Raw genomic sequence first — 17483 nt, forward strand, 5'->3', positions numbered from 1 at the left:
TGTGTCCCTCACATACACAATGCGCTGTACCCCATCCCTCACACACCCGATGGATCTAGCTGTGTCCCTCACATACACAATGCGCTGTACCCCATCCCTCACACACCCAACAGATCCTGTTGTGTCTCTAACACACAGAGCAGGCTTTGCCCAGCCCCTCAGGGTGGCTCTGAAATCTGTGGCTTTCACACTCCCAACAGACGCTGCTCTCTCCCTCACACACCCGGCTGGCTCTGCCCGGTCCGTTGCACACCTGCAGACTTCCAGCCGCCACAAACCCAGCTCACCCTTCTCCTGCTGTGTCCTTTACAAACCAAAAAACACAGCTATGCTCCGCACATGACTAGCTGACTCTGCCTGGTCCCTTGCATACCCAGTGGACGTGGACACTGTTGTGACTGTTGATATTGCTGTTATTGTTGATATACATAGGTTTCTCGTTTACCAACTATACTGGCTGCGCGCGCATCCGAGAGGCAGAAAATGCCAAGCTACATTAGAAAGTTACCAAGTAGTTGGATGTTAAGAATGGTAAGCTTATATGCTATGATTAATTAAGCAATGAAAAAGTGATGTTACCTTCCAAAAAAATGTATTTATTCAGTCAGAGTTCCCAAAAGTACAGCTTGATGATGGTATTGACAAACATACTGGGAAGGCAGAGCGCCGAAACGCGTCTGTGTGAATAAATGGTGATTGCTTATGCATAGTGCGGCCTGTTCTCTTGTTTTCATTGACAAACATAGCACATCAGTTATGAAACCATGCTGTGTGATGGATGTATATCAGGTTTATGTAACAACAGGCCACATTTAATTTTATGTGTTTGACTTCATGGCGGGCCACATGAAACAGAGCAGAGGGCCGCATGTGGCCCCTGGGCCTTAGTTTGCCCACCCCTGTTGTAGTAGCATGTCAATAAATTAGTTTATCCAATCATATGAAAGGTGTTTTGACAAGGCCCTGCCTTCTGAAATACATTTCCAATGGAGTAGTTCCAGATGAATGTGAGGAGCTAGGTGGAACGAAATTCAAGTGGTGAGTCAGGTTAACATACAGTAAGTAGTAAGTAGTAAGTAGTACAATTTTATTGTTCTTTATTCAAAACAACACTTATTCTAATAAAGTTAAACTGCAGGATGTTGTCAATCCACATCTGCGTCCTGTCTGAGGAATCCCCTCAGATCCTGCTGTATCAGGGAGTACAGGTGCTCCATCACGATGAGTTGTTCTGCACAAGCACACAAGCACAAGCAAAAGACATGAGACATGTACTAATCAAAAGACAGAGCTGGTCACAGTGCTTAATAACATTTCCTGGGGTGATGTAACAGAAGAAGGTAACGTTGGCAACACTGCTTGAGCTCCCATGTTTACAAAAAGTAACGTTTCGACCCTTGGGTTTTTCTCAGGCAAATGAACCAATACTCTAACTAAGGTTACACTATGTCTGTGGTCTCCAAACGTTCACAAAGAGTGGACCTCCAGAGATCGCCAGGGCCATTGATGAACTGACCACAGATAGATCGCACCATCGCTCTCATACTATGCTAGACTACCGTTGACAACATAGCGATATTTCATGACATAATCGGACACATACGCTTATATAACGCGAGGACATTAACAATATACTTCTGAACAAATAAATACATGGTATGAATTCATAATTTAGGCTACTGTAGTGCGACATTTCATCAAAAGCCTCGTTTGTATGTGGACAAACCTACGATGCTAAGATAGCCATCTGATACCTTAAAACCAGCGTCAGTATTGTAACAACTACGCCATAACATCCCACATAAACGTGAAAATTAGACCCATAACAAATTAGATTACACTTCTTACCTTGGGTTAATGAGTAGTGAGGAAAACCCATTGTTTTGAGTCCATAACGCGTGTAGCCCATCGATGGCTTTGGTGTAGCTAGCTCCACGGAACTACTTACTGTGGTCAATATCTTCTTCTTCTTCATATGGCGGTTGACATACTGTGCTCAATAGCGCCACATCGCATATACCTGTACATAGTGGCCAAAAAGAGCGTTGCACCACTACCTGGGGGGGAGGTGGGTAGCTCTTGCGCTTGAATCCATAGTAAAGCTGTCAGTCAAAACGCATCAGCCAATAGGAATGCACCCCACAGACACCCACCCACATGTGAAGTTTGTGCCAGAATCGCAAGCAAAGAAACAGGCAGCGCAAACGCGAGAGCCAGAATCGAAACTGAAAAAGCCAGGAGCAAACAAACGAATGATGTCGCTGCAAATGACTGTTGTTATTGTAAACCAAAAGACAAGTTATTCAAACAGTTTTTTTTTGCAACTACACAAATAATTTGTTTGCGAGTTTAGATTTTTTTTTTCGACTTTATTTTTTTTGTTTAGATTTTGTATTTGGTATTTTGATTAATTGATTTTTGTTTGAATTTGAAAAAGTATTGTTTGAACTTTTTGGCACAAACGAAACTCCATACAGACAGCAGTAGGGGGGAAAGTGAGATGAGGATGATATCTTAGGCCAAACTCCATGATGGCTGTCATAAAATGGGTATAATATAGCTATGTGAATCTGACAGAAACGGCTCACAGATGATTCACTTTCCCTTTTCATTCCAAAGCTCTAAGTGCTAAAAACATTTTTGTTTTGGCCAAGTTTCTGGACAGGCTCCTGGAATATGGAGTTTCGTTTGTGCCAAAAAGTTCAAACAATACTTTTTCTAATTCAAACAAAAATCAATTAATCAAAATACCAAATACAAAATCTAAACAAAAAAAATAAAGTCGAAAAAAAAAAATCTAAACTCGCAAAAAAAATCTAAACTCGCAAACAAATTATTTGTGTAGTTGCAAAAAAAAAACTGTTTGAATAACTTGTCTTTTGGTTTACAATAACAACAATCATTTGCAGCGACATCATTCGTTTGTTTGCTCCTGGCTTTTTCAGTTTCGATTCTGGCTCTCGCGTTTGCGCTGCCTGTTTCTTTGCTTGCGATTCTGGCACAAACTTCACATATGGGTGGGTGTCTGTGGGGTGCATTCCTATTGGCTGATGCGTTTTGACTGACAGCTTTACTATGGATTCAAGCGCAAGAGCTACCCACCCCCCTCCCCTCCCCAGTAGGTAGTGGTGCAACGCTCTTTTTGGCCACTATGTACAGGTATATTCGATGTGGCGCTATTGAGCACAGTATGTCAACCGCCATATGAAGAAGAAGAAGATATTGACCACAGTAAGAAGTTCCGTGGAGCTAGCTACACCAAAGCCATCGATGGGCTACACGCGTTATGGACTCAAAACAATGGGTTTTCCTCACTACTCATTAATCCAAGGTAAGAAGTGTCATCTAATTTGTTATGGGTCTAATTTTCACGTTTATGTGGGATGTTATGGCGTAGTTGTTACAATACTGACGCTGGTTTTAAGGTATCAGATGGCTATCTTAGCATCGTAGGTTTGTCCACATCCAAACGAGGCTTTTGATGAAATGTCGCACTACAGTAGCCTAAATTATGAATTCATACCATGTATTTATTTGTTCAGAAGTATATTGTTAATGTCCTCGCGTTATATAAGCGTATGTGTCCGATTATGTCATGAAATATCGCTATGTTGTCAACGGTAGTCTAGCATAGTATGAGCGCGATGGTGCGATCTATCTGTGGTCAGTTCATCAATGGCCCTGGCGATCTCTGGAGGTCCACTCTTTGTGAACGTTTGGAGACCACAGACATAGTATAACCTTAGTTAGAGTATTGGTTCATTTGCCTGAGAAAGACCCAAGGGTCGAAACGTTACTTTTTGTAAACATGGGAGCTCAAGCAGTGTTGCCAACGTTACCTTCTTCTGTTACATCTCCCCAGGAAATGTTATTAAGCACTGTGACCAGCTCTGTCTTTTGATTAGTACATGTAATTTGTCTTTTGCTTGTGCTTGTGTGTTTGTGCAGAACAACTCATCGTGATGGAGCACCTGTACTCCCTGATACAGCAGGATCTGAGGGGATTCCTCAGACAGGACGCAGATGTGGATTGACAACATCCTGCAGTTTGACCTGTTCAACCGACCTCTTCTCTGTCCCATACACACCTTTGTCCCATACACGTCTTTGGTCAACCTCTGCTTCATTGCCATCACAACCATCGGTCCCTGTTTCATCTGCAGCACAACACAGCACAGCTGACGGCCTCTTCTCCATCTGCAGCACAGCACCACACACCAGACAGAGTCCGCTGCGTCTTTCACACACCTGGTGGATCCTATTGTGTGCCTCACATACCTGAGAGACTCTGCTCCACAGTACCTGCAGGCTCTGCCCTGCCCCACCCCTCGCACACCCGATGGACCTAGCTGTGTCCCTCACATACACAATGCACTGTACCCCATCCCTCACACAGCCGATGGACCTAGCTGTGTCCCTCACATACACAATGCGCTGTACCCCATCACTCACACACCCGATGGATCTAGCTGTGTCCCTCACATACACAATGCGCTGTACCCCATCCCTCACACACCCAACAGACCCTGTTGTGTCTCTAACACACACAGCAGGCTTTGCCCAGCCCCTCAGGGTGGCTCTGAAATCTGTGGCTTTCACACTCCCAACAGACGCTGCTCTCTCCCTCACACACCCGGCTGGCTCTGCCCGGTCCGTTGCACACCTGCAGACTTCCAGCCGCCACAAACCCAGCTCACCCTTCTCCTGCTGTGTCCTTTACAAACCAAAAAACGCAGCTATGCTCCGCACATGACTAGCTGACTCTGCCTGGTCCCTTGCACACCCAGTGGACGTGGACACTGTTGTGACTGTTGATATTGATATTGCTGTTATTGTTGATATACATAGGTTTCTCGTTTACCAACTATACTGGCTGCGCACGCATCCGAGAGGCAGAAAATGCCAAGCTACATTACAAAGTTACCAAGTAGTTGGATGTTAAGAATGGTAAGCTTATATGCTATGATTAATTAAGCAATGAAAAAGTGATGTTATCTTCCAAAAAAATGTATTTATTCAGTCAGAGTTCCCAAAAGTACAGCTTGATGATGGTATTGACAAACATACTGGGAAGGCAGAGCGCCGAAGCGCGTCTGTGTGAATAAATGGTGATTGCTTATGCATAGTGCGGCCTGTTCTCTTGTTTTCATTGACAAACATAGCACATCAGTTATGAAACCATGCTGTGTGATGGATGTATATCAGGTTTATGTAACAACAGGCCACATTTAATTTTATGTGTTTGACTTCATGGCGGGCCACATGAAACAGAGCAGAGGGCCGCATGTGGCCCCTGGGCCTTAGTTTGCCCACCCCTGTTGTAGTAGCATGTCAAATTAGTTTATCCAATCATATGAAAGGAGTTTTGACAAGGCCCTGCCTTCTGAAATACATTTCCAATGGAGTAGTTCCAGATGAATGTGAGGAGCTAGGTGGAACGAAATTCAAGTGGTGAGTCAGGTTAACATACAGTAAGTAGTATGTAAAATAATTCAATTTTATTGTCCTTTATTCAAAACAACACTTATTCTAATAAAGTCAAACTGCAGGATGTTGTCAATCCACATCTGCGTCCTGTCTGAGGAATCCCCTCAGATCCTGCTGTATCAGGGAGTACAGGTGCTCCATCACGATGAGTTGTTCTGCACAAACACACAAGCACAAGCAAAAGACAAATTACATGTACTAATCAAAAGACAGAGCTGGTCACAGTGCTTAATAACATTTCCTGGGGAGATGTAACAGAAGAAGGTAACGTTGGCAACACTGCTTGAGCTCCCATGTTTACAAAAAGTAACGTTTCGACCCTTGGGTCTTTCTCAGGCAAATGAACCAATACTCTAACTAAGGTTACACTATGTCTGTGGTCTCCAAACGTTCACAAAGAGTGGACCTCCATAGATCGCCAGGGCCATTGATGAACTGACCACAGATAGATCGCACCATCGCGCTCATACTATGCTAGACTACCGTTGACAACATAGCGATATTTCATGACTTAATCGGACACATACGCTTATATAACGCGAGGACATTAACAATATACTTCTGAACAAATAAATACATGGTATGAATTCATAATTTAGGCTACTGTAGTGCGACATTTCATCAAAAGCCTCGTTTGTATGTGGACAAACCTACGATGCTAAGATAGCCATCTGATACCTTAAAACCAGCGTCAGTATTGTAACAACTACGCCATAACATCCCACATAAACGTGAAAATTAGACCCATAACAAATTAGATGACACTTCTTACCTTGGATTAATGAGTAGTGAGGAAAACCCATTGTTTTGAGTCCATAACGCGTGTAGCCCATCGATGGCTTTGGTGTAGCTAGCTCCACGGAACTTCTTACTGTGGTCAATATCTTCTTCTTCTTCATATGGCGGTTGACATACTGTGCTCAATAGCGCCACATCGAATATACCTGTACATAGTGGCCAAAAAGAGCGTTGCACCACTACCTACTGGGGAGGGGAGGGGGGTGGGTAGCTCTTGCGCTTGAATCCATAGTAAAGCTGTCAGTCAAAACGCATCAGCCAATAGGAATGCACCCCACAGACACCCACCCACATGTGAAGTTTGTGCCAGAATCGCAAGCAAAGAAACAGGCAGCGCAAACGCGAGAGCCATAATCGAAACTGAAAAAGCCAGGAGCAAACAAACGAATGATGTCGCTGCAAATGACTGTTGTTATTGTAAACCAAAAGACAAGTTATTCAAACAGTTTTTTTTTGCAACTACACAAATAATTTGTTTGCGAGTTTAGATTTTTTTTTTCGACTTTATTTTTTTTGTTTAGATTTTGTATTTGGTATTTTGATTAATTGATTTTTGTTTGAATTTGAAAAAGTATTGTTTGAACTTTTTGGCACAAACGAAACTCCATACTGGAACACTGAATGATTCCATGAAACGCATCCCAGTAGGAAATGGACGAGGTCTCACGCTGACCAGAGCTACACCTGAACACGGCTCGGTTGGACAAGTGTCCCTTGGCCTCACCTCAGATCTGGTAAGTTCGATCTGAAGTAGTAAGTCAAAAGTTTTGGAAGGCGTCTGAGGACAGAGAGGCGGCTGAGAATGGATAAAGGAGTGCACGGCCACGGATAGCCCATTACTTGCGTTGTTGGTGGGGGAATCCATGCGGCCTCAAAGACACAGGCTGTGAGTCACGACTCACGAGCCCTGTGGGAATCTTAATTCTTGCTGGGAAAGATTTAAGTTTCATATGGATCCAATCACAAGTAGCAGAGCGTGTTATTTTGTTGGGAACAATGAGTTTGTATGGAAGAGCCACTGGGAAACTATTTAAGTTGGCAAAGGGGCATATGCTCACTGAAAAATCTTATAAGTTTTATATTCTTGATATGTGCTTTATAAAAAAATAAATAAATAAAACATCTGAGATGATACAGCCAGCTGCTATATGGATCAAAGAGTATGGTGAATAAACGGAAAAAGTTTTATACGATTTCTTAAACAATAACATGGAAAACAAACAAAGCCTACTAGTGACATTTTGAGTATTGTCAGATGTGTTTCAGATGGTAACTAGTGCTCTCATGCTCTCCGTCATTTATACTGCTGCAGTGGGTTCACAATGCATTACTGATGCTCTTCATTTGTGTATATGCACTCATGACCTTTTGCAGAAACATGCCATAACACCAGCAGGGCTGTATTTGCATCATTCTTTCAATGATTGCAATGAATGATTGTTATCGTTAATGCTGGCACGGCTTTCAGCTTTGCCACTTGAATTTGATTACAGTTGAATTCACTCATTCAACAAACAAACAAATACATACACACGCACATAAATAAAGACCAAGATTTTTTAACAATTGGTGCAAGCACAGTCAACTTTATTACATTTTCTAAGTAGTCAATAATTAGGCTTATAGTGGTAAATGGCTTGGTACTGGTAATTAGTAAATGTTTTGATAAACATTGCCTTGGTGCATAGAAAAAGTGTTCATAAAAAGGTTATTGCACACAGATTCAAACCATATGGGCTGCAGGTATGAGAATAACTCTAGGCTGTGTTTTATTACTAAGTTGTAAAGCATGAAATTGACTTTATGAAGAACAAGAGGTGAAAGAAAATACATGCTAACTCTGAACTCACAGAGAGTAATATTTATGGCACAAATGTTGAGGGGAAAACAATAAAAAAAGAAACTTACATGTGAAACACATTTTCTCATAATACTCCACATGGTGAATAACTATAGTTGTAAACAAGCTCTTAAATAATTACACTTGTGTCATGATTTCATCTCAACCAAAAAATTGTTGATATATATTTATGTTTAACAGTAATTGAAAACAGTGGTGTTTCCTTGCCATGGGTTCTATAAAGTTCTCTGAATATAGGATCATTAAAGGTAAACACTTAAAGACGACGACGACAACAACAACAACAACATCAACAACAGCAACTGCTACTACTTCTTATTAAAATTGTCATGGTCATAATTATGACCATAATAAAAGTACAAACAGTCCAATGAATAAGGCACATTATAGACTGTTGCAATTTCTGTGTTATTAAAATAGCTCTGTTACTGAACCATGTGTTATAATATCCAGGCAAATGTCTTCCTAATGCAGATGCATGGCATGATTACTGGTGGTAAGATTGAATTCAGCTGCTCGTTTTGAAATGAAGAACCCAGGAAGAACGCTCACTAAATGAGGGACCTCGACCACAGCTGGTCCATCATAGCTCGGGTGCCAATTGAAATCTCCAATTGGATTAGCATCAGAAGTACAATTAGGAGCTAAGTGGTAAAGAAACTAGAGCTAATGGTAATGCAAAACATGGCGGTGATAACTGCGTGGTTGGGCCCAGTTCACGGCTAATAACTTGTTTAACAATGAATGACTAGTCCTGTAATTACTTTCAATATGCTCACACTTTCATGGTTCGTAAGGTGGAGGGTAGTTGTTGCCCGACATAATAACCCTCTGTTTTTTTTGCTTGTGGTATGGTTAAAAGCTCGTGTTTGGGGGAGTTTGGCAAGTGTTTTGGATAGTGGTTATAATATTTCATTTATTTTGTTGTTTTAAGAATGTGAATATACCTTACTTTTGGGTTACATTTTGGTGATGGTGGTGATTTCAAAACTAATTTAGAGATCCAAATATCCAATGACCTATACAAAGTTACCAAGTCTTCAAATCCTTCATGACTGTCATACTGTAGCATGCAACTACAATATACAGTATTCTCAGTGTGCCACTGAAAGTCTAGCAAAGTAGCAATAAGTGACTGACTTAGATTATGTTTTCTCACAAAGCAAAATGGAATTGTCACAACATGATTAGAAATACTCAAGCCAACTGATTCTCAAGTACCAATGCTGCTTCTTCCCCACCGTTCCCACACTACAGTAAGAAAGAAAGCTCAAATGAAGACTGTGTCACATCATATGACACAGGTGCTACGTCAACCTGAAAACCAACTTTGTTAAAGCAGTCTTTATGACAGCTGACACTGGTTAGAAGAAGAAGTACTTATGAATATTTTTGTACAGTAAGCTTAAGTCAGCTAAACATGACAGGCTAATGTAGGTGTCACAGAGTCGTATTAAGATAACACATATTCAACTGTTCAGGACAGATACTCTCACAGTAATCATGGCCTAGTATTACCTCATCTTTTCTCATTCTTCACTACCATTTCCCCGTGGGGAACTTGTATCTGTCATTTTTCAACGTCACCAATGACTATATATACCAAATACCAAAAAAATCAAACTATTTAAAATGTTGCAGTGTGTCTTTCTCCAACCAAAATCATATTTTGTGTGCCCTGTGTGATGATGTCTCCATTTCTTCTGGTTCACTCCATGCCCCCCGCCCCCCCCTCTCAGCACCAGGAGGCCCAAACCACCCATCGCTGTCCTCCCCCTGCTGGGACCCGCTGGTTCCCCCATGCACGCCGCACACACACACACACACACACACACACACACACACACACACACACACACACGCACCAGCAGCTCCCATGGCGACGTGTCATGTAATTAGCATAATAACCAGCCTCCTCAGAATAAAGTGGTGGCAGAGTGGCAGGTAATCTTCAAAGAAAGATCTCGCTTTGATGGTTTCTTCGCCTGCTTCAAAGGCTGTCAGCACAGAGCCAACCAAAAAAAAAAAGGATCCCATGGGAAGACAAATAGTGGGTGACAATCTAAAACAGTCTTCACGACAGTCCCTGATTTTTTTTTGTTTTTTTTTGGTTGAACTTCCAGAGTATGAGCAATTGTGTTTGGCTGGCTCACATTTTGGCTTCTGGTGTATCTTCCATCCCTAGTGCTTAATTACAAAGTATGGGAACAGCTGCAGCTGAAGTTTAGTCACAGTCCCCTAACACCAGTCCCCCAACACCATCAACTCACACTGCTTTTGCCCTATGACTGTAAAGGACTGCATATACAGTAGATTGTAGAAAGGAGGTTTCATGAGTCAGTGGTATCCAAGGCAAGGTCCTCTGAGGGCAGAGTGGTTTCCCAAATTAAACATGTTTTTAAAAACAACTGAAAGCCTTAACATATAAAGCCTGCTCTTTTGCATGGAATGACACATTGCATTGAATGTAGACTGCCTGAGATACTGTACATCAAACTGTACTCTCTCTTTCTCTTTGTGTGTGTGTGAGAGAGAGAGAGAGAGAGAGAGAGAGTGTGTGTGTGTGTGAGTGTGTGTGCACGCGCGTGCACGCACAAGTGCGAGTGTATGTACTTGTCTTCACATGTGTGTGTACCTGTTTGTCCTCACACGTGTGTGTGGGTAGAAAAACACACACACATACTGTACACACACACACACACACACACACATTACTGTCATGCATGAACAGAATACACACGTGTTTGCAAACCTCGAGCACAGCAGGTGTTTATTAGTCTTTTGTACAAGATGAAAGATTAGAAGAGATCTGCAAATAATCCATTGACAGTTTCCATGACAAAAATCCACAACGGTCCACTTATTCCGTTTGTCATTGTGAGCAAAGGATTAAAAGGCTGTGCGGGCACGGGAAGACAAAGATTGCGTAGCGGCGGGAAGCTGCCTTTAATCAAGCAATGCCCTCGCTGCCACACCACAGACACTGTTCTCTGAGCTCTGAGAAATGCCTTCCACACACCGCCTGTACTCTCACCCATGCGCCAATGACAGGGCCTCTCACTCCTCTCTGCGTATGAATATTTATGAAATCGTTATACCGAAACAAATATGTTTTTAAAAAGGGGGCAAATATGTGCTCGATGCCGTTGATGGATTGCCGTCGTGCGTATTTATCCCGTCACCTCTGACATGCATATGAATGTGTCTGCATAAATAGAGATTTCTTCCATCTGTCAATGTTAAACATAGTTTCTCTTGCCAGCTGAACCGTGCAGCCCCTCAGCAATATTGACGGGCGCAGAATTTTTTTTATTAAAATCCTGAGGCACTGCCGATTTGATTGACGCTAGGAAATTTATCTAAAGAGGATTATGGTAATTTTCCATTCTCTCGTCCACTGAAGGTCTTCACATTGAAATGTCCCGGAGCATTGTCATTGGTCATTCTTGCTCTTGTGGGAGGTCAATTTGGTCCTAACTGGCATGTAAAAACGTTAAAATCTCACATGGTCTAGCCGTAACAGCAGATCATGATGTTGAATGCTATCCAAAGTCACTGTGGATGGGGGAGGGTGTTCATATTAACTCACCTGTTTGTTTTACCTTCTCATGCAGTAATTAATGTGCCGGAAGTGGCCCATTCACTGTTCTGGTGAAGTCAGTCAGGGCCTAATACCTGCTCTGGAGTTGCATCTCCTCCTGGGCATTTATTGGTCACCTTGACTATTTGACTACGGCAACACATTCGGCTCAATCCCGTGCAGTTATCTAGTTTTACGAGATGTTATCTTCTGTAACATGTTGTCTTCCGACCAAATTTAATAACTATCAATACTTGATTAATTTCATTGATGCCATGCCCCCACCCCCCACCCCACCCAAAACTCTATTTCCAATTTCTCTCTCACACACACACACACACACACACGCGCACGCACACACACACGCACACACACACACACACACGCACACGCACACACACATACTGTACACACACACACACACACACACACACACACACCAATTCTAGCTAACCACTCGTTTCGCTGTAAAGAGATGGTGATTGCAATGATTGGATGGGCTTTCTGCCTATTGTACCCAAAATTGCCTCATCAATCAACAGAGAACCACAACATTTATTCATGCATTAAAAGAGCTATTTTGCACAAATACACCTAAGAAGGGAACGAGTTCACCAAACAGGAAACAACAATGTGATTGCATCTATTAATTTCTATCCACCTGATTGAATAAACTCAAATCAAAACATGCCTATCTGCAGGGCAGGACACAAAAGAAGGTAGAGGTTTGGTGGCCAGGACCTCCATTTTGTCAGACTGAATTTGCAGTTCCAAGCTTTGTCGCAATACTGACCTTGTATCATGAGCGACCTCATTCAAAGTTTTCCCTTTCATCTGTTGTTAGCCTGGCCCCACTCAGGCAAGAAAAATGGCAGGCCAATCACTGATTACTTCATATCATCATATCAAATAACACTTTACTTGACGGGTGAGTTCATAACACATTCATAGCAGTTGTCATGAACTGCACATAAAGCATTTATGACTGTTTCACGAGACATCACTTAACATTCATATCAAACCTTTCATGAATGTGGAAGACTTGACCGACGACAGCTTGTAAAAGTCCAACAATCGCAAAGGACTAAAAAACAATTGCTTTAGCTCATGGGCCTTTTCTCCTCCGTGTGGCAATTGCACTGGAAATCTTGTGGCATGCATACCATGCAATGGGCATTATACCTGGCGCAAAACAAAACCCTTGTTGTCAGATCATGGAGATGTGCAATAACTAAAGGTGTTATGTGGTGTCGGTGATAGCTAATGAAAAGTTAAAACCGTATTGTCCAGTGAAATCAGAACAGCCTCAAAATTCTTAATGGTGAGTAATGCTAAAAATGATAACCTAAATGATCAATTACAAAAAAAAAGTTAGCTTTTTTTGTTTTAAAACTAGATTAGGTTACCATACAGACTTTGAAATGAACAAGCTGAACAAAATGTTGATAGTGTTGCATATTGATATTGATGGTGAATATCTAAAGGCTTATAGGCCTGCAGCACATACAATTGATCATTTTAAATCATCCTCTATTTAGGGGGATTACCCTCGTACTGTAAATGAGTAACAATTCATATGATTTCGGATGATTTCGGGTCCTTCCGGTAGCCCTCATTCCCCAAAACGTTGGAGACCCCTGTTATTCATGGGTTTCATTAGGTCCCTTTCCACAGGTGTTTACAATCAAGCACCTTGATTATCAATGCAGACTGCATGGTGCTTGATTGATACACCTGTGCAAAGGGACCTGATGAAACCCATGAATAGGGTCTATACGTTTATCTATAAACATGTTTTTCACCCTGTGACCTTTTTCATATAAAATCAGCTTGATACACATTATCCCAGTGGAACAGTCACCCAAACACTATCTCATTGGAGGTTGAAAAAGCCGATCTGAGGCCATTGCGGTACATGTTGTTGCTGTTCTGTGAAGCAGTCACAGACATTTTTTTTTTTTAGCAGTTTTTGTCCTTTGTTTTGCTTTCCTCTATCAGGAAATACACACAGGCATTTTACTCGAGCCATTTTCCGTCTGACCTGTTTGTTTTTGATAATGGTGGTGAGGCTTGCCAAAAAAAAAATGTTATCAGCCTTTCACAGAACGCTTTAATTTGCTGTTCTTGTTTGTCTTCTTCTTCAATAGAATCTGGACCATTTTAGAGGTGGTGATGATGATGATGATGATGTTGATGATGATGGTGATGCTGCTGATGACTTGATGTGCAAGACCCTCGCAGCGAAGGTGAAACATTATCTTTCTCTCTCCATGCAATCTTTCTTAATCTCTCTTCCCAAAGTGTGCCGCACTAAGCCGTTCAAATGCGCTGCACACGTAATCTTCTCCTTATTGGACTTGAACCCATTACCGCTATAGCATGGTCCATCCCATGATTGACAGTGGACTGAAAATGAATGACTTTCTTTCCTCCCCCCTTCATGCTCTTCCGCTGACCTGGGCAAGAAACGGCGAAGGAGATCATTTAGATGAGAGGAAAAAGAAGAGCACTCTGTTTCATTTCCTAGGTCTGACAAGGACACATTATGAGAGGAAACCAAGGCTTTATGCATAATGCAGCATAATTGAGTCTTGCGGAGCATGAGGTAGCTTTTAAAGGGAGGAGACTCAAAATGTATTCCCATTGTATCTTTAATTCAGTTGACACACTAATCCCCCTCCTCCATTTGAGGAAGTCAAAGGGCAGCTACAGCCACTTGAGGACAAGGAAAAACAAAACAGCCCCGAAGTTGTGTGCGCGCCCCGGAGAGAGAGAGAGAGAGTGGCGTTTCAAAAGACGACTGCGTTGTCGTCAAACGGCAGCGGTGGTGGGCATCGCACGCTGCTATGCCCCCCGACACACACACGCACACACACACACTGCTGCTGGAGGAAATCCGTCCCATATGGCCTTAGTTTGTGACACCAGACCTGAGACGAAGCCAGCTGTTGTGGCTTAATGCGTTCGCCGGCGTGCTTTTTTGATCTTCCCTTTTCAAAGGGCGCATCACTTGCGGCGGCCAAACCCCCCTCCTCCTCTCTCCCTCCCCCCCCACCCCACCCCACCCCACCGCACCCTTTTAAGAAGTGAATGGCTGGGGAGATTTGGAAGTGAAATGGCATGCTTGTCTCTTTTCTCTCCCCGATCTCCTCTTTCGTTTCTCTCTCTCTCTCTCTCTCTCTCTCTCTCGCGCCCGCTGCTGCCCCGGCTCCGAGGGATCAAAGGAGAAGCTGCCGCCGCGTGGCGGGTGAGCCTGAGCGGAGGTTGGCGCGTGGAGGTGGCGCGGCGGGTCGCAACACTCGCGGGCAGAGGGGATTAGGTGCGCCCGTCTCTGCCCGCTCTGCCACCTCTGTTCTTTTGAAGGGTTTAGGGGCAAACAGGCTATTGGCATGAAATAGCTTCCACGCTTTTGACATCTTCATTGCTTGACAGCGGCAGCAGCAGCAGCGGCAGCAACAGCAACAGCAACAGCAGCGTGTGTCTGCTGTACAATACACGTGCAAAAAGGTTTTGACCCGGTCGGGGATTAAAGACCAGAAACACATCACATAGACCCACTGTATTATCAACATTAGATATAAATCTCAATCTCTCACAAAAAAATCTGCAGGCGCTCAGTTCAATTCAGATCTTTCTCACTAGATAATCCACACAGACTTCGGAATGGATTTTTTTATTATTATTATTAATGCGGTACTGCTGGCATTACTAGCTTTTTTTTTGCATGAGTAGACCATCTCCGCCGTGAGACTGAGTGAGTCATACACTCGGAGCTCTCCAGGTCCATCAGCGGAAGCCCTAATGGCTCTCACAGTGTGGTTTACTGTCAGATTCAACTGGATTTTCAAACACGGAGAATACATTAGGTCTGCTCTGCTCTGAGCCTCAGAAAATGACCTCAAGGTTGATACTTGTGTGATGTGTCAGCCGCACCAGGCGAGACTGTTTACATTAGACTGAAGCCCTAGCACTCTGTCTTCCTGTTTCTCTGCATCTCAAATGAACCAGCATGCACCAAACCTTGCTTGAAAGTAGTGGAGGTAGATGATTATGCAATACACAGAGAGATTAAAGACATATTTGGATACAAAGCGTTTATAAAGGCTTGCTGCAAACAAAACAGAAGATACTGTTGGGTTCTCTGCATGGTTTCTCTTGTAAAATGTTGCCTTGAGATTTAGTAATAATCTAATGTCTGTATTGAAGATGTTCAGTAGAGCTTGATGGGTGGATTAGGATCAATCATTAGATGGATTTATAGTAGATGGTGGAACAATGGATAACAGAACACGGGTTAAGTCTAACAGTTGTGGTTGTTGTTAGAAGTGGGTAACTGAGCGTCCTGCTGCTCCGTCCTGAGTCTCTTCCTCGTTCCGTCTCAAAGTAAAATCCTCAGACAAAGCCTGTTATACTAACGTACCGACGTATATCATGCCAACGTGGCAGGTATCAACCATCGCACAAAACCGGAAATGACCAGAATGGGAAAAACACTGACCCTGGCCCAAAACAACAAGGCTGCGCTAGGCTATCTCACTAGGCTCATGTTATGGCTAAAGGCCTTGGAGACGTACCTGAGCAGCATGGCACTAAGACCTTGTTGTGTTCGATTATGGTATGGATCTCTCCCCATTATATATCACACACAAGTAACTTAGCAACACATCAGCATGCAGCCTGAATAATACCCCAGAATTACAGTATACAAGAACTGTCCAAATACTGTAGGTCTCTCAACAAGGAAAAATCAAAACATCCATGAATGTATCTCTAAAAAATGAAAGCTAACAATCATAAAAAAATGTGTTCTTCACATCTTGCAAGTTTGCTTCCTAGAGAACTAAGCAACTAACTTTAAGGTAAACAATATAGGTACAGTATGACAACATATGTCTGATATGGAGCTACAATGGTCATCTGGACTAAAATGAAAATGACTAAATACATTAGTAGTTGGTGTGGACAACACTTTAAAGCAATAGTTCGGAATTTTGGACATAGGACCTCATTTCCAACTCAGTCTGGGTGATATAGGTCGGTGAAGACCATTTTCGGTGAATTTCTGCCCTTCCTATGAGTTGCAGCGTTCATCTCGTGCTAATCTGGTGCCAAGATAACGCAAGTCAACGGTAACATCCAGCCTGCCACTGAAAACACTCCACAGAACACCCAAAACAAATACATTTTAACGTCAGACTATCGATGCACATGCCTAGTGTTGATAGAACCATGCTAGAAATAAAACGAACCTTGCATCGCATTGCAATAGCCTAATTTGTTCCCTGTATGGCAGTGGCGGATTGATATTGAGAAACTAGTCCCTCAAAATGTAATAAATCATTGAGTTGCAAGGTTAGTTTTATTTCTAAAATTATTCTATCAACACGGACATGTATATCGATAGTCCGACGATTTAATTGACTTGTCTCGGGTGTGAAATGGAGTGAGTAAGACTTGTTGCTGTCAGACTGATGTTATCGTAGAAATGTATTAGCTCAAAACCAGCGTTAGCAAAGGGGGACGCTGCAACTGAAGGAAGGGGCTAAACGCGATAAAAACGGTCTCCACCAACCTATATCACCTCGGTAAAGTTGGAAATGAGGTCCTATGTCCAAAATTCCGAACTATTTAATGTGCTAACCAGTCATTTAGCACTTCAGCCCATCTAGCACCGCCACTTATGAAGCCTGCGACGGCCTCATCAATCAATAACGACCGTGGGGAGTGACAGGAGCCATGTACAGTATCTGACAGGCT

General features: G+C 42.7%; 3 long non-coding RNA genes across 3 annotated transcripts; 1 reads left to right on the plus strand and 2 right to left on the minus strand.

The window, feature by feature from the left end:
* Window positions 1-1080: 1080 nt before the first annotated feature.
* On the minus strand, window positions 1081-2385 carry LOC134078478 (uncharacterized). Its single transcript, XR_009938836.1, has 2 exons — window positions 1849-2385; window positions 1081-1231 (listed from the first exon to the last, which is right to left on the minus strand). It is a non-coding gene; the product is annotated as an uncharacterized LOC134078478 (long non-coding RNA).
* Window positions 2386-2681: 296 nt separating this feature from the next.
* LOC134078480 (uncharacterized) lies at window positions 2682-5125 on the plus strand. The gene is made up of 2 exons (XR_009938838.1): window positions 2682-3331; window positions 3949-5125. It is a non-coding gene; the product is annotated as an uncharacterized LOC134078480 (long non-coding RNA).
* Window positions 4992-6619, minus strand: LOC134078481 (uncharacterized). The gene is made up of 2 exons (XR_009938839.1): window positions 6260-6619; window positions 4992-5642 (listed from the first exon to the last, which is right to left on the minus strand). It is a non-coding gene; the product is annotated as an uncharacterized LOC134078481 (long non-coding RNA).
* Window positions 6620-17483: the final 10864 nt, after the last annotated feature.

This window comes from Sardina pilchardus, chromosome 4 (assembly GCF_963854185.1).
Source record: "Sardina pilchardus chromosome 4, fSarPil1.1, whole genome shotgun sequence".
NCBI lineage: Eukaryota > Metazoa > Chordata > Actinopteri > Clupeiformes > Clupeidae > Sardina > Sardina pilchardus.